This window comes from Periplaneta americana, chromosome 4 (genome assembly GCF_040183065.1).
Source record: "Periplaneta americana isolate PAMFEO1 chromosome 4, P.americana_PAMFEO1_priV1, whole genome shotgun sequence".
Taxonomy (NCBI): domain Eukaryota; kingdom Metazoa; phylum Arthropoda; class Insecta; order Blattodea; family Blattidae; genus Periplaneta; species Periplaneta americana.
In genome coordinates this window covers 41,011,238-41,035,707 of record NC_091120.1, presented here as the reverse complement: position 1 = coordinate 41,035,707, position 24,470 = coordinate 41,011,238, and the positions used below count along the sequence as shown (strand labels likewise).

Below are 24,470 nucleotides of genomic sequence, written 5' to 3'. Positions count from 1 at the left end.
TTTATTTGTTTATTTGTTTTGTTTGTTTGTCCATCCATTCTTGCATACATCAATTCATCCAAACATCCAACCATTCAACCATCTATGTATGTATTTATTTATTTACTTACTTACTTATTAATTAATTAATTAATTAATGTATTTATTTATTTATTTATTTATTCTGGCGCAGTTAAGGCCATCACGTCTTCTCTTCCACGCCACCAAAAATATATATTGTACAAAAATTTGAAAATTAGTAGTTAAAAACCAATTAATAACGTTCAATTACACAAAAACATACATATAAAACAAGAAAAGTCATAATTTACAGCAACACAAAACTAAAAAGAGAAAGAATACAAAATCACTATAAAGGTTCAATTCGCATACTATTAAACAAAAGCTTAAGATAAAAATTAATATTGTTAATCTAAATACTAAACGAAAAAGGACAAATAATAGAATACTGCAAACAAGAGGTATAACTATCAATGATTGTACGAAGGCTGTAATGAACACATCTAGTAAGTTGTTAGTACGAGTAAACAGATTCCATTAACCCTTAAATTGGCAAGACTTCATTTCTCACACTAGTTTATTAAACCGGGTAGGACTGTAAAGAAAACAACTATCGCAATGTTCATATTTTAAGATTCCCTGTAGATTATACAATTTCATTTATACTACCCAGAATGTTTTAATTAAGAATATGCTAATTTTAAACAAAATCTTTTATTTATAAGTATAATTTTAAGGTCATCTCCTATGATTTTATTTTATAATTCATAATGGTGCTTAATTATTACATTTTATTTTTATAATAATATTCATATTTAATTAAATGTATTTATTTGCTAGTAATTTCCGGATCCTCGTGCTCATCCTTAATTAAGACCGGACGATTTATTTCTCTCTCTCTTGTGCAATATCATAGTATTTTAATTTTCCTACCTATTTTTTTTCTAATGTTCTATTAAAATTATAGCATATAGACTATTAACCTGTTGTATCCTATAGAATACATTGCCTATTTAAGGGTTAAATTAAATAAAGGGTTCTAACTTAATTTTGAATTTCGATAGCGGCAATCCTTGATGTCACTTGGTAGAGAATTCCAGAGACGATACTGTGTAGAAGTAGGAGGAAAATGACTTCGTGTGAAGAGGGATAGAAAGAAATGCTTGATTCTGATTCTGTACTGTTGTAAGAAACTAAAACGTACTGCTAGATAAGTGAGGGTAGGGGTATGCAAGATTTCAAGTAACAGTGTCAATGAATGCACAATTCTTCGTTCCTTCAGGCGAATCCATGATAGAAGCTCGAGAGATGGTGTTACATGATCAAATTTGCGCGTATTGGAAATGGATCTTATATACATATTACAAACACTTGATATCCACGAATGCTATGAACAACAAGATAACAGAAACCATGAGGTAAAGAATGTTACATAACACAGAAATCATTGAAGTTCGGACATATTCAGACATAAACTTTCTTACTCAATATGACCCCGAAAGTAAGCTTCGTAATTACCGGCATTAAATTGGCCATTAGTGCATGAATGAAATTAGAACGCTGTATCTAATAAATACAAGTCTATTTATTGTCGAATATTTTGTTAATTCTCTATTGCGTACACGATACAAATCTTAATCTAATGCTGCTCTTAATTCTCCCAAGTACTATTGAATATTGAAGGCGGAATTTCTTCGAAAGCTGTGTTTATCTTGACTGTGAGATCAACTAGCCTACCCAGAAAAAATCAGATGACGTCAGGTCCGGTGAATGTGGAGGCCATGCTATTGGCCCACCGTGACCGCACCAGTTGGTACCAACCGTTGTTTATGACACAGCCATCTCTGATCAGACTCAAGAGTTTTACTGGGGATCGTTGTCATAACAGCATAAATAACATTTGCTGTTTCGTAATTCACATAACTACGCCAGTAGAGTGTGACTTATAAACGGACGAGTTTCTTTAAACGTGCGATACCGTACTATTACTGGCTCCTATTTTGAAGCTCTGTATACATCACACGACGAAACCAAACAGCTATAACACTTTCCAACTTAGTTTAGTAAATAAAACGCATTTCACTCTTGCTGTGCCTAGTCATTTTTGTTTATTGATTGTCGCTATGAAAATGTTTATTTTTATGTTTATAAAGAAATGCATGCGAGTCTCTTGTCCCCCAACATTCTCATGCCAATCTCGAATATCCTCATGTTTGGGTCTTAAAATGTCAATAAAGCAATGCAATTGAACAGTGTGATCCCAAAACGCGTTCAGTCCATTTTTATGAAAGTAATGATCTAATTTTTTCTATCCATCGGTCTACGGACTGAGAGCGTTCGGAAACACTTTGTATGTAATTTCAATTAATTGCACCATAAATAAAGTAAAGTTTAATTCTGAAACAACGCTTTAGTGGTAGTTAATTTCCAATTGAGAAAAGGGAAATACAGGTTTAAAAATGTTAATTACATGTACTGCGCTCTTCTCTTGTTATTATAACAGAAATACGTTTTCATTATCTGCTGAAAACATAATTTAATTTTAACATTTTATAGTATAATTACAAATAACCTGATTAATATAATAATTAAATGAACAAGTGAGGGCTTTGCCGGAAGAAAGGCGGATAGACCTATAAGCCCTTCTTCGGGAAAACGGTTTAAAATGTAGTGAATAATTCGCTAATTATAGTAGCGAAATTTTGTTTTGATTGTACTGTACATACCTGCAGGACAGGGCTGCGTGCGTGTATAACATTTTATTCAGGTGCGTTTTAAAATCTTAAATTGCATGTATCTCAATTCGTCATAGTGACGTATACGCCCTTTTTCCGGCAAACCCCTCAATTGTTATGACTAGTGTCACTTTCTTTAGATACAATAGACATGGAATTAGAAGATGTAGATGTGGAAGTTAGAATTTATAAAACTGTTATATTACTGGTTGTTCTTTATGGTTGTGAAATTTGGACTCTCACTTTGAGAGAGGAACATAGGTTGAGAATAAGGTGCTTAGGAAAATATTTGGGCCTAAGAGGGATGAAGTTACAGGAGAATGGAGAAAGTTACACAACACAGAACTGCTCGCATTGTATTCTTCACCTGACATAATCAGGAACATTAAATCCAGACGTTTGAGATGGGCAGGGCATGTAGCACGTGTGGGCGAATCCAGAAATGCATATAGAGTGCTATTTGGGAGGTCGGAGGGAAAAAGACCTTTAGGGAGGCCGAGACGTAGATGGGAGGATAATATTAAAATGGATTTGAGGGAGGTGGGATGTGATGATAGAGACTGGATTAATCTTGCTCAGGATAGGGACCAATGGCGGGCTTATGTGAGGGCGGCAATGAACCTCCGGGTTCCTTAAAAGCCAGTAAGTAAGTAAGTAAGATGTGGAAGTAGGATTTCGCACTTTATTATTACCAGGTACAATGGATTTATGCTCATCGATTTACATGGAAACAGATGGCGATACTGACTAAACGAAAAAAAAAACGACAATGCGATAAATTGATAGTGATAAATAGAGCTGCAGAAATTATCGCGATGTAATTATAACTGTGACTGGTTGGAATTCAAAATGCCATTACACTTCATTGGCTGAAAATGGAATAACATCATATAAACAAAATAGTCTCTCAAAGTTAGTCTGTAATAGAAGGAAATTTATGCCGTAATATGAAGCCTGAAAACTGGAAATTATATTATATTATTATGAAGTCCGAAAAATTAAAATTATATTACCACAATATACGTTCCTTAAGTCAACAGCGAGTTTTGTGAGCCGAGCCTCTACTACTGAATTACTACTAAAAATCTCGAATGTCGTACCCCCACACAATAATGGTTTCCTCTTTCGACATCTGCGGTAACTTATATTAGTCTTTATTATACTCCGAGGACCAGAGTCCTAGCGAGATTGTCTCTGGCGAGACTCATAACCCGCAGGAACTGCATGCCTTCCGGTCGTAATTCGCAGAGATGATCCCAACATACCTGGTGGGATTCTCGCCACCCAGGGAATGCAGTTATAAGTATTACTGAATTCTCCGAGCAAGCAAACATTATTACATATGAGCGAATAATCAAATTGCTAGACTACTTAGCGGGGAATGAAGTAATAGAAATATAGTTAATTAATAAAGAAAATAATCTGAGTATATCGGACATATTTCATTTATCAAGACAATTAGCTAGGGAAAGGTTTTATAGATGTCTATCATATTTTAAGCTCCTTTTCTTACAAAAAGAAAGAACAACGCCAATCCTTGTCTAAAAATTTGTAAATAATTGATTAAGTGGCGATCTTACTCGTGTTAATTATGTAAGCATGTGTGGCTTACAGCTGTTTCGGTGTTACTTGACACCATCCTCAAAGCCTACTAGATCTCGGCGCTATCTCAACTTCGCTGCCTGTTGTGTGAGTGCGTTCGTGTGATGAAGAGTTGTGTCAAATAGTGTGTGTGTTCTGAAATTGATCTGTGTGTTGAGAATTTGATTAGGTCCTAGATCATAAGGAAGACAAAACAAAAACTCAACAAACACAAAAACACAGAAAACACAACACAAGAAATACATCACACTAACATACGAAAACAAAAACACACACAAGATCGCATCCTCATTCAGAAAACAGAAATACAACATAGCATACAGAACAGAAATCACACTACAAAGACATCTCAACACACAAACAACACAAAAAAATAAATACAAACACATAGGCGTATACAAACTCACATGCAATAGTTGCGACAGTTTCTACATTGGACAGACAGGCAGATCATTCCAAACTCGATACAAAGAACACATTAAAGCAATAACCAGAGGACACAATACATCTACATATGCCGAACACATAACTAATGCTAACCACACATACAATAACATAAATACAGACATGGAAATCCTACACATACAACCCAAAAACCAAAAACTCAACACACTAGAACAATATGAAATATACAGACACACTAAAACACACCCTGATCAAATTCTCAACACACAGATCAATTTCAGAACACACACACTATTTGACACAACTCTTCATCACACGAACGCACCCACACAACAGGCAGCGAAGTTGATATAGAGCCGAGATCTAGTAGGCTCTGAGGATGGTGTCAAGTAACACCGAAATAGCTGTAAGCCACACATGCTTACATAATTAACACGAGTAAGATCGCCATTTAATCAATTATTTATATTCAAGTGTTTAAAGTAGTGTTACGAAAGATTCAACATGGATAAAAGTTTGTGTTATTGTGCATGACGTTGTCTATGACTGTAAATCGCTGAATGACATTAAATTCATCTATCTATCTATCTATCTATCTATCTATCTATCTATCTATCTATCTATCTATCTATCTATCTATCTATCTATCTATCTATCTATCTATCTATCTATCTATCTATCTATCTATCTATCTATCTATCTATCTATCTATCTATCTATCTGTCTGTCTGTCTGTCTGTCTGTCTGTCTGTCCGTCCGTCCGTCCGTCCGTCCGTCTGTCCGTCTATCTATCTATCTATCTATCTATCTATCTATCTATCTATCTATCTATCTATCTATCTATCTATCTATCTATCTATCTATCTATCTATCTATCTATCTATCTATCTATCTATCTATCTATCTATCTATCTATCTATCTATCTATCTATCTATCTATCTATCTATCTGTCTGTCTGCTTGCCTGCCTGCCTGTCTGTCTGTCTATCTACCCATCCGTCCATCCATCCATCCATCCATCTACCCGTCTGTCTATCTATCTATCTATCTATCTATCTATCTATCTATCTATCTATCTATCTATCTATCTATCTATCTATCTATCTATCTATCTATCTATCTATCTATCTATCTATCTATCTATCTATCTGTCTGTCTGTCTGTCTGTCTGTCTGTCTGTCTGTCTGTCTGCCGTCCATCCATCCATCCATCCATCCATCCATCCATCCATCCATCTATCTATCTATCTATCTATCTATCTATCTATCTATCTATCTATCTATCTATCTATCTATCTATCTATCTATCTATCTATCTATCTATCTATCTATCTATCTATCTATCTATCTATCTATCTATCTATCTATCTATCTATCTATCTATCTATCTATCTATCTATCTATCTATCTATCTATCTATCTATCTATCTATCTATCTATCTATCTATCTATCTATCTATCTATCTATCTATCTATCTATCTATCTATCTATCTATCTATCTATCTATCTATCTATCTATCTATCTATCTATCTATCTATCTATCTATCTATCTATCTATCTATCTATCTATCTATCTATCTATCTATCTATCTATCTATCTATCTATCTATCTATCTATCTATCTATCTATCTATCTATCTATCTATCTATCTATCTATCTATCTATCTATCTATCTATCTATCTATCTATCTATCTATCTATCTATCTATCTATCTATCTATCTATCTATCTATCTATCTATCTATCTATCTATCTATCTATCTATCTATCTATCTATCTATCTATCTATCTATCTATCTATCTATCTATCTATCTATCTATCTATCTATCTATCTATCTATCTATCTATCTATCTATCTATCTATCTATCTATCTATCTATCTATCTATCTATCTATCTATCTATCTATCTATCTATCTATCTATCTATCTATCTATCTATCTATCTATCTATCTATCTATCTATCTATCTATCTATCTATCTATCTATCTATCTATCTATCTATCTATCTATCTATCTATCTATCTATCTATCTATCTATCTATCTATCTATCTATCTATCTATCTATCTATCTATCTATCTATCTATCTATCTATCTATCTATCTATCTATCTATCTATCTATCTATCTATCTATCTATCTATCTATCTATCTATCTATCTATCTATCTATCTATCTATCTATCTATCTATCTATCTATCTATCTATCTATCTATCTATCTATCTATCTATCTATCTATCTATCTATCTATCTATCTATCTATCTATCTATCTATCTATCATGTCATTTGAAAAACTCTCTCAGCCCGTAGACCGATGGATAGAAAAAATTAGATCATTACTTTCATAAAAATGTATTGAACGCGTTTTGGGATCACACTGTTCAATTGCATTGCTTTATTGACATTTTAAGACCCAAAATTATTTTCTCTCCGGTTATGTAATTTTAAAGTTTTAGTGTCCATGAGTCTCTTGTCCCCCAACATTCTCATGCCAACCTCGAACATCCCCATGTTTGTTGGTAGAATTCGGAAACACTGTGTGTATGTAATTTCAATTAATTGCACCATAAATAAAGTAAAGTTTAATTCTGAAACAACGCTTTAGTGGTTGCTAATTTCCAACTCCCGCCTATAAAAGCCCCCATTCTCTCGCTTACAGTGCAGCCAAATCGCTGTGGGATTCCTCCTATGTGTAAAAATTAAATATTAGTTTAACTGTTCCTAAGCGGGCCAAGTAATCAAGGTGATGGGTTGCACCGAGACCAGAGCAGGGGTTTGCGATATAACCTTCCCGGCTGGACGCAGAGATAAGCCGGGGCTCGCTACCCCCGCGCAGGGGGTTGGGTGTGATGTGGCCCCCTCGCTCCATCCGACAGACACGACCCTGTCGTCCCGCATGGCGAGGTGACATTGCTCAATTAATAACCGTTCAGTCGCCAGACTGACCGTTACACTCAAATACTGCTCTGTTTCTCTTAGTTTTTCATCTCTGAACTGCGCTAAATACAAGCACTTGACTTGAGCTCGCCTCGTCTATTGCTATTAGCAGCTGACTAAGGTGAACATACAGTAGAACCTCTATTATCCGTGGTAATGAAGGGGGTGGAGTAAGCGGTTAATCGAAAAAATCGGATAATCCGTACCATATAAGGTTTTCATATATTAAGTGCATAGATTAATACAGTTTCGTAATTTCCTCCGTGGTCTTCTGTTTTAACATTCTAGATAATAGATCAGACGTTCACTAATTTAAGTCTGATTTTCAACGACAAAACTCCTTATGACGGCTGTGTGTGAAAAGATAGGAATAGAAGGTCTACAGGTCTCATGTTGTAGATTTACATACTTTATACACTTTATATTTGTTTTTCATTAAATCGTGCACAGCTGTAATTCCTATTTCGTATTCTGATGCGAGATGAACCACAGTTTCTCTTTTTCCAAACCATTCAATTACTTGTACTTTTTTTTCCGTAGCACAACACGTTTTCTTTTGACACCTGTAGAAAACATTTTGCATAGAAGTTAAGACAGCATGGCCCCTTTAAGAGTAGACCATACTGTATAAGGGTAAAAGTTTGTAAAGCAAACACTCTGTAGAAAAAATTCGTATTAATATAATGTACATATAGTACGGAAAATCGAGGTTCTACTGTAATTCCTATCAGTGAGAGTTATTATCTGGCAGGCCTACACACAGTGATAGCACAGTATCAACTAAATTTTAATCCATTCAATTCAAATTCAAGTTCAAATTTATTTATTTAATGCATTAGGTTTCCACGACATTATGCATTGCAGCCTGTAAGAGCAGAAGCTCGTGCTGCGGCGCAGTTCAGCTTAGCTACACAAAATACTTTACAAAATTGAAGTGTTCATTCAGCACAATAACACTGGTATAGAATAAAATACAGACAGCATGTAATAATCTATACAAATGGCGTATAGAAATTACAAAAATACATGTATATAAACTTTAATTTCGGAATATGTATTATATACTTTATGCTCGACCATGCCGAAATGTAGTAATTATACACCAGGTAGCAGTCCTTTAATGCATGCCATTAAAGTACACCTACTCATTACAGTACAGGTGTTCAGCCAATGATAACTCAGCTTACAGGTGTTCAGCCAATGACAAGTCAGCTTTGTACCGTTATAAAACCGCAAGTATCGATTATTCTCGGATATGCAATCGAAAGAGAATTAGCGAAAAGTCACGGAGGCTGGAAATCCAATACTGTCGCAGAAGGTTATGTTCTGTTACTATAATAATTAGCGTTAATTGTAAATAATATTCAAATAAATTCAATTTGTCATCTCGTTTTTCAATGTATAATTTAATTTCAATGTTATATCAAAGTTAATATTTAGTTTACTCTGTAGGTTCTTATAGGCTACCAAGGTCAATGTGGACATCTGTTCCTCGGAAAAAATCAATATTTTCGCGTTTGCGCACATGTCACAATATACGAGGTATTGCTCAAGGTCAGTTAGATACAAATAAAATGAATAATTTCAAGTTAGAAATATGGTCGAGCATAAAAAGTCGTATGAAACTCAACTATAATGGTAATTAAGAAGCTGGTATGAAAATTATGAAACGAGCGCTTCTTAATTACTATCATTATAGGCTCGTTGCATAATGTACTATTCTTGTGTTAAATTCTATCGTACCTGGTTTACATGTTTCGACCTATTATGGGTCATCCTCAGAACTGGTCGTTGTTGGTCTTGGCGCCTCTTGTTTTGTTTCCTGTGAAGGTGTGTTCGTGTGGTGTAATGTAGAGTCAAAGAGTGTGTGTGTTCTGAAATTGAGTTGTGTGTTGAGAATTTCATTGGGGTGTGTTTTTGTGTGTCTGTATATTTCATATTGTTCCAGTGGTTTTTGGTTGGATTTGTAGTATTTCCATGTCTGTGTTGATGTCTCTGTAGGTATGGTTAGCATTACACCACACGAACACACCTTCACAGGAAACAGAACAAGAGGCGCCAAGACCAACAACGACCAGTTCTGAGGATGACCCATAATAGGTCGGAACATGTAAACCAGGTACGATAGAATTGAACACAAGAAAGTCATATAATACATATTCCGAAGTGATACAGTGTTAAAAGTTGTGTAATCAAGATGTATAAACTTTAATCTTAAACTCAATTAGCTTAAAAAAAAAGAAAACAAATAATTAATCTAATTTGTTTCCTAAATCTGTGTGTGTTCAGTGTACCGTACTTAGTTCAGTGTTAACTCTAATTAAAGCATTATATATTCTGGGTCCAAAATTTCTGTTGTGTTTTGAACCAGCAGTTGTGTAGCATTTGATGGTTTTAGTAAGAAACTGTAATTTTGTCACGTATATTATTCATGAAGAAAAAATAGTTGACTCTCCACAGAAAACAACTCTATCTTTTTGTTCAACAAAATCAATAATCATTTCCACTTTTAGAAAGGAAAGATCAAACCAACTGAAAGAAATTAGCCAAGGGAAGATGTGGGCGAAATTGGCAACGGAAAAAAACATCATTCCGGAAACTTCCCGAAGTGAAGCTATAGCAGCATTCCGCCTAACTACAGGACACGACTGCTTGGCAGAACATCTCCATCGCTTCAACATTCTGGATTCACGGAACTGTATGCTGTGCAGAAGAAATGCCATCCTGAACTGCGACCATCTTAGGAAATGTACTGCACTTCACAAATTCTGGAACGGGACGAATGGACAAATATATTGGAAGACTAGAAGACTGATGGCTGAGATCCAATAATAATAATAATAATAATAATAATAATAATAATAATAATAATAATAATAATAATAATAATAATAATAATAATAAAGGTATCCCCATAACATGCCATGAAGGCACTGGGGGCATGGAGGTAGAGTCCTATGCTTTCCATGACCTCGGCACTAGAATGAGGTGGTGTGGTCGGCACCACGTTCTGACCGTCTTTTACCCCCGGGAAAGACCCGGTACTCAATTTTATAGGAGACTGAGTGACCTCGGGGCCGCTCTGAAAATTTGGCAACGAGAAAAAATTCGAACCCCGGACCTTCCAGTCCGTAGCCAGCTGCTCTACCAACTGAGCTACCCGGCCGCCAATAATAATAATAATAATAATAATAATAATAATAATAATAATAATAATAATAATAATAATAATTATTATTATTATTATTATTATTATTATTATTGTTGTTTATTTATTTATTTAGAATATTAACGTGCAAAAACAACAGCACAAGGCCAATTACAGTTTAGCACGATACAAAACAGAACAAAACAACAAATGATGATGAGAATGAATGATAGAAAATGGCAATGAGTTGAAATACAAACAATATAATAATCTACATCAATCATTGATCACATAATAATTATAAAATTATAAATTTGTACAATGAGATAATTGAAATAATGGGATAGTCTACATTAATCAATTGACCAAATGCAAGAAATAAAATGGACAAATAATTATAAAATTAGGTCACTGAGTTAAAAACTCAAAGATATACTACACTTTAAATGGATCCAAGTTGGATCCATGCAAATTAGCATATTTAATGCATCTGCAGACCGGAGAGAGAGATTTAGGATTCTTATTATAAAACAATTTATGAAATCTTAAACCATTAGCAGGAATACGAAGACTGATATTGCTTATAATAATAATAATAATAATAATAATAATAATAATAATAATTCTTTATTTATACTGGCAGAGTTAAGCCCATAGGGCCTTCTCTTACACTCTACCAGGTCACAAAGTATACAAGCAGTTAAAATTTAACAAAAAGTTGAAGAACAGAACACTAACATATTACAAATAATAATAATAATAATAATAATAATAATAATAATAATAATAATAATAATAATTCTTTATTTATACTGGCAGAGTTAAGGCCATAGGGCCTTCTCTTACACTCTATCAGGTCACAAAGTATACAAGCAGTTAAAATTCAACAAAAAGTTAAAGAACAGAATACTAACATATTACAAATAATAATAATAATAATAATAATAATAATAATAATAATAATAATAATTCTTTATTTATACTGGCTGAGTTAAGGCTATAGGACCTTCTCTTACACTCTACCAGGTCACAAAGTATACAAGCAGTTAAAATTCAACAAAAAGTTAAAGAACAGAATACTAACATATTACAAATAATAATTATTTATTTATTTATTTTATTTTATTTATTTAGAATATTAACGTGCAAAAACAACAGCACAAGGCCAATTACAGTTTTGCACGATACAAAACAGAACAAAACAACAAATGATGATGAGAATGAATGATAGAAAATGGCAATGAGATGAAATACAAACAATATAATTGTCTAAATAATCAATGATCAAATAATAATTATAAAATTGCAAAATTAGTACAATGAGATAATTGAAATAATGGAATAGTCTACATTAATCAATTGACCAAATGCAAGAAATAAAATGGACAAATAATTATTAAAATAAGATCAGTGAGTTAAAAACTCAAAGATATTCTACACATTAAATGGATCCAAGTTGAATCCATGCAAATTAGCATATTTAATGCATCTGCAGACCGGAGAGAGAGATTTAGGATTCTTATTATAAAACAATTTATGAAATCTTAAACCATTAGCAGGAATACGAAGACTGATATTGCTTATGAAAGATTCACAATCAATATCACCCTTAATGACTTTGCAAAAAAATAAATAATCAAGATCCTGACGTCTGGTGAACAAACAACCGCAATTGAAATAATTGCATTTAATCTCATAGTTATAATCGGAATTTGGTAAAAATCTATAAGAACACAAGGAAATAAATTTTCTTTGAATATTCTCCAATTTAGCCGAGTCAGTGGAAGTAATGGAGTTCCATACAACAGATGCATATTCAAGCTTGGATCTAACCAACGTATAGTATAAAATTAATAAACACATAGGAGTGGAAAAAGAATAAGTTATAGACCTAATTAGACCAAGCATTCTTAACGAATGGGTATAAATATATTGCACATGATCATGGAAATATAATTTTGAATCAAGTAGGACACCAAGATCTCTAATACAATCTGTCCTAGTAATTACGACATTACTGAGAGAATAGTTAAATTTTAGGGAGATAGTTTTCCGTGAAAAGGAAATAACAGAAGTTTTGGATTGATTAATTTTCATTCCATTTTCAACAGACCATTGTGAAATTGAATTAATGTCATTTTGAAGAATTTGACAATCAACCAAACTATTAATTTTGCGAAAGATTTTGAGATCATCCGCAAATAAAAGGCAGCTAGAACTTATTCTTTTTCTTATATCATTTATAAATAATAAAAATAAGAGAGGTCCCAATGTAGACCCTTGAGGAACACCGCATAAACTATTAAATGGAACCGAGAGAGAATTACCTAGTCGAACACAAGACTGTCTATCTGTTAAATAATTTTCAAACCAATTAACGTAGTTAGTGGAGAGACCAAAATTACTTAATTTATTTAATAAAATTTTGTGAGGAACAACATCAAATGCTTTGCTAAAATCAAAATAAATTGAGTCAATTTGACCTTGATTTTCAACTATAGGCATTATGAGATTAAGATAGGAAACTAAATTAGTAGTTGTGGATTTCCCTCTTGTAAATCCATGTTGGGCCGAATTGATCTTATTTTTGACATAAAATGAAATGTGTTTGTGAATAATTTTTTCAAAAATTTTAGAAAAATTGTTTAGGATAGAAATGGGTCTATAATTAGTAACACTATTTTTATTACCATTTTTGAAAACTGGAATAATGGATGCTTCCTTCCAAAGTGACGGGTAAATTCCTGTTTTTAAGCTAAGATTGAATAAAAAAGTTAAAACAGGCAAGAGAATATTAGAGCAACCCTTAATTATAAAATTAGGAATGCTATCAGTACCTTTACATTTATTAGGCTTTAGTTTTTTAATAGCTTTATTTACATCATCGAATGTAATATTAGGCAGGGACAAACAGTCAGTGATATTAGAATCATAAGTAATGAAATTAGAGTTACAATTTTGTTGAACAGATTTAAATTGACAAGCAAATGCATTTGCAATTTCTTTTTCATCTGTGATGTGAACGCCATTTATTATTAGTTCTGTGGGATTACTATTTGTTTTTCGAAAAGTTTCTACATATTTCCAAAATTTATTTGGTTCGTGCTTTAGGTTATCATCAATTGATTGTAACCATTTGAATTTATCAGATTTAATCATGGCTTTGACTTGTTTTCTAAAATTAGAAAAAATTTGATAATGATGATCAGTTTTATATTTTTTGTAATTTTTATGAGCTTTATTTTTTTTCTTAATAAGCTGACGTAAATCGTTTGAAAACCATTTAGGATAGTGCGATTTTTTAACAAAGGTGACAGGGACACAAAGGGATATAGCATTGTTTATAATTTGAGACAAGGAATTTGCAGCAGTGTTTACATCAGTAGTCTGATATATGGTAGTCCAATCATAATTGTATAGAATAGAATAAAGATTCAGATAATCACCTTGAGAATAATTTAAATAAGAACTGATTAGAGAGTGTTCCGGTAACGATAATTTTACTTCAATATAAATAGAGATAGATGGATGATAAGTATCCTCTAAAACTAGAGAGTGATCGGCAAGTTTAACTGTACTGTTTTTATCATTAGTAAAAACCAAATCAAGAAGCTTTTTACTCGTAATGGTAGAGTTAATTTGAATTATTCCAAGAAGGCAGGACGAGGAATATAAATCCTTAGCCTTAATTTTAGAGTAATAATGAGTATCATTAAGATTAGAACCAGTTGTCCAGTCCATACCAGGAGTATTAAAATCACCAAGGATTACTATTCTAAAATTATGAGTGTCGAGATTTTTTTCAAGAAAATTAAGGTAAGATTTTAAGTGAATATGATCTGTATCAGGAGAGAAATAATGGTTACCTAATAACAGATTAAAACCATCAGTCATTCTAAGTTCAACCCAAACGCATTCACTAATAATTTCTAAGTCAAAACGTCTTTTAGTAAAAGGTAACTGGTTGCTAATCGCTGTTAGGACACCACCACCTCTTTTTTTGTTAGTGTCTGCAAACAGTCTATCTGCACGAAACACAGTATAGTTATTTGGAAATAAATTAGAATTAATAACTGACTCAGATAACCATGTTTCAGTGGGACAGATAATGAGATCATTATTACTCACTATATTCTGAAAAATTTCATCAACTTTAGTGTTAAATCCTCGAACATTTTGGTAGAAAATCTCGAGATGATTAATAGAACTGAACATTGAAAATGAGAGCGAGCAAGACTAAGACTAAGAGGCATTTCCCTGAGAATCAACAGAGTTCGAATTAGCAGAATGCGCAAAGTGCATTAATAATAATAATAATAATAATAATAATAATAATAATAATAATAATAATAATAATAATAATAATAATTCTTTATTTATACTGGCAGGGTAAGGCCATAGGGCCTTCTCTTACACTCTACCAGCAATAGTCTGGAGCATTAGATTAATAAATAATAATATTCATGAAGATCAACTTTAAATTTATTTAATTTTTATGGAAGTGAATCAGCAATGTTTCTTTATAAATTTGTTCTAGATTTGATACATCAGATTCCTGAAAAAACTAATTATGTTGAGTAATCTAAAGGTTTATGCAGACAAATTTTGATAATTCTTTTTTGGAGGAAAATTAAACGATATACTTTCTAGCTCTCTCTCAGAAACGGATGGACCGAATTTATTATTATTATTATTATTATTATTATTATTATTATTATTATTATTATTATTTTTATTATTATTATTTTGGTAGGCAGATAGGGTTTGTCATTCCTTTTGAAAGAAAAATTGTCTGAAGTTACGATGGGGGCGAAGGGGTGGAACAGAAAATTCAATCAGGAGTGGGTTTGAACTTCCCCTTCGAAAACTAATTCAACGGATTTTTCCTCAAAATCGTGTTCCCTTGTACATCTAAAATTATGCAAGGTGGAAGGTCTTGAAATGAGCACACGGTATGTGTCTATGGAAGGGCGTCCCCACATCACTTACGAAGCTTGTTGAAAAAGAACATGACTCAGTGGTGCAATATTTTTGAGGTTTTTGCACCGGGTCAAGAATTTGAAAAGGTCCAATGTTCCGACACTATATCGGCTTTATCTTCAGGAAAAACAAGGAAGAGATAAACCTGTTTGTTGGGACTGTTAACAAGAGCAATGCTTCAGTACTGAACCTGCAAGTGACGATGCGAAGTAAGCTCAATTCTATTGATTAATTAATTAGCACACAGTCGATCGACCGTGCAGCCCATGCTATACGAGCATCTGCTCCAGAATATGTTGTATTGACTGACAAGGCTAGCCACTTCACCCGTAGTAATAATGAAATGGTACTGTTATTATTATAATTATCACAATTAATTATCTTAATAATTTTTAGAGAATTTACAGTCATTCAAGGGAAGTAGTGCAAAATAATGTTTGAAACTTCAATTGAGTACAACAACAAAGAAATTCAGAAAAGTTCGTACCATTATGTAGCCCAACACCAAATGTAAGTGGGGAGGCCATGTTGCACGACTTAGAGACGGAAGATGGACGCAGACAATCACACTATGGGATCCCCGCATTGGGAAGAGATCACGCGGAAGACCAAGAAGAAGACGGGCCGACCTCTTCAGTGAACGTGTAGGAAACCATTGGTCAAGCAGAGCAAGACATAGGGAAGACTGGAAAAACCTAAGAAGACAAGTGAACAGCGACTAAAACCAGTGCGACAGAAACAAGCGCACAATATTAAACAGTGCAGAATGTGAACCAAAGGAACAATTCCAAGCATGTAAACATCTCTTACGCGGAGTAGCTCACCGCGTGAGACAAATATAGCTCTCCCTCTATAGGAGGAGGCCTTTTCCCTTAACGGGACATTTTTAGGCTAATCATTTCATTTCATGTTGCTAGTACTGTTGATATTTTTTATGTAAGAGTTTTCTACAGTACAATAGTTTTTCTACAACCCACTGGCAATTCTGTTTCCCATAAGTTTCTATCCTCTTCTGTCAATCTTCTAATCAAAATTTCTTCGGATCCCATCCATCCGTCGTTCCTTAGGTATTTTCCGCCATATGTTGCCCTCTACTTCATACTCCAGTATAATCTTTGGTCAAATACTTGGGGTGTACTAAATATTAGTATAGTAATATGAGCTGCTGCCAGAAAGTCAAAATAAGAATAGCAATGGCAAACCAAGCTTTTAACAGAAAAAGGAGGCACTTTCTGTGAACCTTTAAAATAACTAAGGAAGAGACTAGTGAAGTGCTTAGTGTAGAGTGTCGCAATGTATGGAGCAGAAACATAGGTATTATGAAAAATGAAAAGAAACGACTATGTAGATATGGACAAGAATGTAGCGTGTGGAATGTACAGACAGAATAAGAAATGAAGTTGTACTATAAAGAGTGGAAGAAGAAAGAATGATGCTGAAAATGATTAGGAAGATAAAAAAAAAATTGGCCGGGTCAATTGGCTAAGAAGAAACTGCCTACTGTAGGATACACTAGAAGGAATAGTGAACAGGAAAAAAGTTCGGGGCAGAAGAACACATCAGATGACAGGCGACGTTAAAGATATGTGGATCATATGCAGAGACTAAAAGGAAGGCGGAAAATAGGTAAGATTAGAGAATGCTGGGCTTACAGTGAAAGGCCTGCCCTTGAGCAGAAAACTATGAATGTCATCCTCTTTACATGTCCAAACTATTTTGATGTTCTTTCTCCTGTCAGCTATAAGATAAGTTACTATTTGTAAAATGCATAATTTTTATAATTTTTCTATTTTTACCTTTATTCCGTCTTGATTTACGAAAAGTTCTCCTCCAAAATTCTACATCGTTTAGTAATACTGTAGTTCTTTTTTCTTGTTTTCTGCCTATCGCCCACGTTTCCGCTCCAATTATTAGATATACTTTGTACTAATGAGCTATATTGTTTTGTTCAAAACGTTCCATTACTCCACAGAATGTTGTCAAACGACTCAGGTCATTCATCCTTCCACTGCATAAACACTTCCCAAATTCCATTCTTCTGTTGCAGTCTTCAGGAAAAAGTTGTTCGACGTAATGAAGTTTCCAAGGCTTGAATGAGAGTTCCTTCTTAAGGATTGCAGTTACGACATAACGGGAGAGACCGCTTTCTCGGTTGGCTTGGCGAATGGATTTTGATGCACCGTTGTAAAAAGTTCACGCACAGCGGTTACGTTATCCTCATGGTCGCCCTATTCTTATTATTTCATCACAGACACTGCCGGTTGCCATTAACTTTTGATATCAAATTCCTGATATTTGACCATCCAGTCTGATCTTCTCCACAAACTCTGACTGTAGATCACAGAATCCCATATCTAGTAAGGAGCAGCTTGCAGCTTGCCAAGAAATAGCACCAATCTCCCAGCCCTGCACAAACGTTAGAATACCACATGTAAAAACTGTGAACAAAATCTCCTGGACTAAGCTATTATTCGCCATTTATTACATACACATATATTAAAATTTGAAGGAACGGTAATGATTTATATATATGCCTATAACCCCAGGTACTCTGTGACTTTGTTACTAATTTTTAAGGGTGATATGCTTCAGGTGATCATTATGTTAACTACACGTTGCTCCGTACTTGTTGGGAGATCATATATTATGAACAATTCTGATAAATTAACACAAGTCCGGAAACGTTTGTTTGATAGTTTTTAATTGGTTATTTTACAATGCTTTGTCAACTGCTATGGTTATCTAGCGTCTGAGTGAAATGAAGATGATAATAATAATAATAATAATAATAATAATAATAATAATAATAATAATAATAATAATAACAACAAGTCCACATCTGTGGAGTAACGGTTAGCGCGTCTAGCCGCGAAACCAGGTGGCTTGGGTCCGATTCCCGGTTGGGGCAAGTTACCTGGTTGAGGTTTTTTCGGGGTTTTCCCTCAACCCAATATGAGCAAATGCTGGGTAACTATCGGTGCTGGACCCCGGACTCATTTCACCGGCATTATCACCTTCATCTCATTCAAACGCTAAATAACCTAAGATGTTGATAAAGCGTCGTAAAATAACCTACTAAATAATAATAATAATAATAATAATAATAATAATAATAATAATAATAATAATAATAATAATCCACATCTGTGGAGTAACGGTTAGCCCGTCTAGCCGCGAAACCAGGTGGCTCGGGTTCGATTCCCGGTGGGGGGGGGAAGTTATCTGGTTGAGGTTTTTTCAGGGGTTATTCCTCAACTCAATACGAGCAAATGCTGGGTAACTATCGGCGCTGGACGCCGGACTCATTTCACCGGCATTATCACCTTCATCTCATTGAGACGCTAAATAACCTAAGATGTTGATAAGTTAGTTAGTTAGTTAGTTAGTTAGTTACTTAGTTAGTTAGTTAGTTAGTTAGTTAGTTAGTTAGTTAGATAGTTAGAAATGGCTTTTAAGGAAGCCGAAGGTTCATTGCCGCCCTCACATAAGCCCGCCATTGGTCCCTATCCTGAGCAAGATTAATCCAGTCTCTATCATCACATCCCACCTCCCTCAAATCCATTTTAATATTATCCTCCCATCGACGTCTCGTCCTCCCCAAAGGTCTTTTTCCCTCCGACCTCCCAAGTAGCACTCTATATGCATTTCTGGAATCGCCCATACGTGCTACATGCCCTGCCCATCTCAAACGTCTGGATTTTATGTTCCTAATTATGTCAGGTGAAGAATAAAATGCGTGCAGTTCTGTGTTGTGTAACTTTCTCCATTCTCCAGTAACTTCATCCTGCTTAGCCCCAAATATTTTCCTAAGCACCTTATTCTCAAACACCCTTAACCTATGTTCCTCTCTCAGAGTGAGAGGCCAAGTTTCACAACCATACAGAACAACCGGTAATATAACTGTTTTATAAATTCTAACTTTCAGATTTTTGGACAGCAGACTGGATGATAAGAGCTTCTCAACCGAATAATAACACGCATTTCCCATATTTATTCTGCGTTTAATTTCCTCCCGAGTGTCATTTATATTTGTTACTGTTGCTCCGAGATATTTGAATTTTTTCACCTCTTCGAAGGATAAATCTCCAATTTTTATATTTCCATTTCGTACAATATTCTGTTCACGAGACATAATCATATACTTTGTCTTTTCGGGATTTACTTCCAAACCGATCGCTTTACTTGCTTCAAGTAAAATTTCCGTATTTTCCCTAATCTTTTGTGTATTTTCTCCTAACATATTCACGTCATCCGCATAGACAAGAAGCTGATGTAACCCGTTCAATTCCAAACCCTGCCTGTTATCCTGAACTTTCCTAATGGCATATTCTAGAGCGAAGTTAAAAAGTAAAGATAGTGCATCTCCCTGCTTTAGTCCGCAGAAGATGTTGATAAAGTGTAGTAAAATAACCTACTAAATAACAACAACAATAATAATAATAATAATAATAATAATAATAATAATAATAATAATAATCCGTGGCGCCACAGCCCTTGAAGGGCCCAAACCGACCATAGCTGGCCTTCGCAACCGGATTTCGCTACCTATCTGGCTCCCCAAGTGCATCACGATGCTGGGTGGTCACCGGTCCCATACACTGACCCAAATTTCATGAGAAAATGTCTTCCTCCATGACTCGAACCAGCGCGAATTCCGTAACGCGAGTCCTAGACAGGATGCCTTAGACACGACGCCATGGCGCGGGACAGATGAAGGCGATAGTGCCGGAGAAATGAGTCCAATGTAAATTCTCTCCCTGTTCGTCGCTTATGACATCCAAATTACTCGAAAATAAATCCAAGACTATGTAGAAAGTACAACTTCAGTGACATGCGATAACCAAGGTTCCTGACTTTCTGCAGGCGATCGTTCACAAGTTCAATATAGCTGAGTTGCTTTTTACTTACAAGGAAAGAGGTACAAGCAGCTGCAAGTTCAAAAGGATTGCTGTAGTTTAGAATTTTATTCTTCATTCTTCAACAGTTCTCTTAGCTAATAAAATTTGTCGATCCACATTTTCTGCACACTGTATACACCCATTTCACATTATATCTGAGATCTGACACCCGGTCCTGAAGGATCTAACAGAGATGTTCCCTTTGTTTGTCTTCTCAGACAATGAAGACAACACGCTATTCACATTTTTACATTCATGATACGATGAAAATACACAAAAATTTTACACGACGTTGAAGACTCCGCAAATTTATTAATTTTTTTACTATACACATATGAATCAAATTTGAAAGTTCAGTAGCATGTTAACAGTGTGTTTCTAATTTCAAAGTTGCTACAACTCCTCGTTACATTACTTGCTTACGAGAGACTCATGAGAATTTCTTGACCTCTTATAGGTTATATGATCCCCCAGGTCACAAGTATCTAAATACAATCTTAGTTTTGCATACTTTTACTGAGTTATTTACGACATAGCCACCTTGTCCTTAAAGTACACGATTATTAGTCACCGTCTACCGTTATCTCTCCCAGTACTTGACTTTTATTACAGCACAAATACAAAAAGACCGTAACCAAGAACATCAATATTGTGTAAGCAAACTTTCGGTACAGCAATGCATATAGTCAGCAATATTACAGAATTTCTCATTATCATTCAAAAAGATGGAAGTATCAACTTCTCATTCGAAATAGAATGTGGCAATATTTCTTAAAATGTAATTTGCAGACCACTAGGAGATGTTTAAGTGTAGCTTATTGAATTACCAGTCGAAGCCATTATTTAACAACTATATTAATAATATTGGAAAATTGTTATTCAATAGATTTGATAATAATTATACAGATAAATTCAACCTTCAGGAATATATAAATTAACTTGTCAATTTCCGGAATGTTGTTCTACATATATATCACAGACAGAAATTTCAATATCAGATACAAGGAACACAGAAACACTCACCATGATAATTCACATTCTGCTTTCAAGTATCATAGGCAACATTATTTCACCGACATAAATTCTGATATGGAAATTCTGCATATAAATCATAAGGGTAAAACTTTAAACCTTTTAGAATCTTTAGAAATACATAAAGATAAAATTATTAATCCACATAATTTGAATGACAAAGCTATCCGAGAAAAAAATTATTTCAATAATTCATAAAAATAGCTATTGAATCACGTAGTATCAGAACAGATATAAACCCTCGCAAACATTGCGCCACTGAGAGTTCGCTCATACAAGACGACGCAAAAACCGATCATCAGGTTATATCCAACAATCTCCAGCAAGTTCATCTTAAATTATTCTATCCATTCTAAATTCAAGCTATTTTTTGTTAACTTATATCATAATCTATTAAAACTTTGTATGTTAGTTTTAATTTTAAATAAGATAAATTATATTTTAATTAAAAAACACTGTATTGTCCACACCTGTGGAGTAACAGTTAACGCGTCTAGCCGCGAAACCAGATGGCCCGGGTTCGATTCTCGGTCGGGGCAAGTTACCTGGTTGAGGTTTTTTCCGGGGTTTTCCCTCAACCCACTATGAGCAAATGCTGGATAACTTTCGGTGTTGAATCCCGGACTCACTTCACCGGCATTCACCTTCATCTCATTCAGACGCTAAATGACCTAAGCTGTTGAAAAAGCGACGTAAAATAACCTAATAAAATAAAATAAAAAACAATGTATTCATTTTTACGATTTAATATGTAATCAATTTTAATCATAATTAACAATTTATTATTATATCATTGCAGTTCCCATACTGAAGACGTGATAGCATACAACCCCGAAACAAGGTTTTAATAAATGTGATCATACAATTGTTACATTGATTTTTATTTATTATCCTGTTGAATCAATGATCACTGTAAGAATTTTGACCAAAGTTTTCTAAATACTGTAATATTAAAAATATTAACAAGAAGAAGATTGCATGTCCTCCGGCCTTCTTCTCCGTGATAGAATTCCGTTTCCATCTCCGCCTCAACTATTCTAGGGTGACACACAGGCGAGTCACCATATCATCTCTTATAAATGTGTACGCCTACTGGAATTTGTATTTGTTGCATGTCTAAAGTTCCTTAGTCTCTTGATTCATCTTGTCTTTTAGAATAACTGTTATTGTTTCCATTTTTATTTTTGCCATTTGAATTTTTGAACAATGTCAGTTAAAAGAATGCTAATAGCCTAAGATGCTGATGCGTCTTTTTATAGTACTAACACTACCGCCACTATTACAACTATAGAATATTAATTAATTAATTAAATATAATCTTTTCCAACACTGAACCGAATCATGATTCATTCTTTGTCGCGCATAACACTTGAATAATTCATTCGACAAAATGTAGGCCTAAATCTTGCGTCATAAAAGAGTGACAATACACCGTTGTGGAATAACGGTCAGTATGTCTGACCGTGAAACGAGCTGGCCCGGATTCGAATCCTGTTTTAGACAAGTTATCTGCCTGAGGTTTTTTCCGAGATATTCCCTCAACCAATCGAAGCAGAATTGCTGGGAAACTTTCGGCGTTGGACTTCGGACTCATTTTTCCATCATAAATTACACTTCCCCTCTTCCATCGTCATCTTCGTTTCTTTTTCATTTTTGGGTTTGCTCCGATGTAGAGTCGGTTGCGGGTGGTATGTGTCATTAATTGCTGCTGTTATACTCTATTTTATTTCAAGGAGTGCAGTTCAGTGGCTCCTTTGAACACCCACTTACAGATTTATGACTTCCTACATAATCATCTCTAACAATTCCATCCTGTCCCCTCGTGCACAATTGCCATAATCCTGGTGACCCTCAAAATGAGACTGACGGGATTCTTGGAATTCGGAAAAGATGCAGCAACTCTGCCTCCACGTGGATTTGACGGGAGCCTGTCAATTCTTCTGAACAAGGGTTGTGATTGGTTACTGACAGGAGAAGACAAGATTTTCGTCACAGTAAGAAAGACATTTATTTATGACAAGCAATTAGTAGGAGGCAGTAGAAGGTCTGTCGGCAAAGTCCTTTCTATGAAACTGCACTCCATGAGAAAAAAAATAGAGTATAGCACTGTATACCATAGGCTCTCCTGTGGGCTCATGGCAGCTCGTGGGACAGGAGTTGAGGGACCGCGGTGATACCAACGTGGGAAGGTAAAAGGGATTCTGCAAGTTGTAGGGGAGTTCGGGGGTGGCCCTCAGAGGAAATTGTAGCTCGGAAGCATGCACATCATTCCGTTCCGGTTACTGCAATAGGCCCACCCAAGCGGCCTACGTGCTCCTCTTCTGAAAGGGTATTAATAGATAGACGGAGGAAAGAAGAAGAAAGGATAGACGAAAACGTAGAGATGAGGTAAAAATTATTGAATTTTTTTTATTTTGTTCTAAGAAACCACGGATGATAAATTCCAGTACTTACGAGGTAATTGCTGTTATTTATTGAAGCAAGTGTTACATAAAGTAAGTCCTGTCGGACAGCTCTATTTCCAGTTCCTAGTTTATAATAATAATGTGTCTCAGTGAAACGTACAGCAGAATTCGTATAGGTCAGTTTCTGTCAGATGCGTTTCCAATTCACTGTGGGCTAAAGCAAGGAGATGCACTATCACCTTTACTTTTTAACTTTGCTCTAGAGCATGTCATTAGGAAAGCCAGGATAACAGAGAGGGTTTGGAATTGAACGGGTTACATCA

General features: G+C 34.6%; 1 protein-coding gene and 1 long non-coding RNA gene across 2 annotated transcripts in view; one reads left to right on the top strand and one right to left on the bottom strand.

Moving 5' to 3' along the window:
• The window catches only part of boss (bride of sevenless), a 127,868-nt gene that overhangs the window by 11,714 nt on the left and 91,684 nt on the right, over positions 1-24,470 (top strand). The gene's annotated exons all lie outside the window — the stretch shown is intronic.
• Positions 9,410-24,470, bottom strand: part of LOC138698807 (uncharacterized) — a 41,859-nt gene continuing 26,798 nt past the window's right edge. The window contains exons 2-3 of the long non-coding RNA XR_011331939.1: positions 17,609-18,218; positions 9,410-10,452 (exon numbers count right to left, since the gene is read on the bottom strand). This is a non-coding gene — a long non-coding RNA (uncharacterized lncRNA). The remainder of the gene's footprint in view (positions 10,453-17,608; positions 18,219-24,470) is intronic.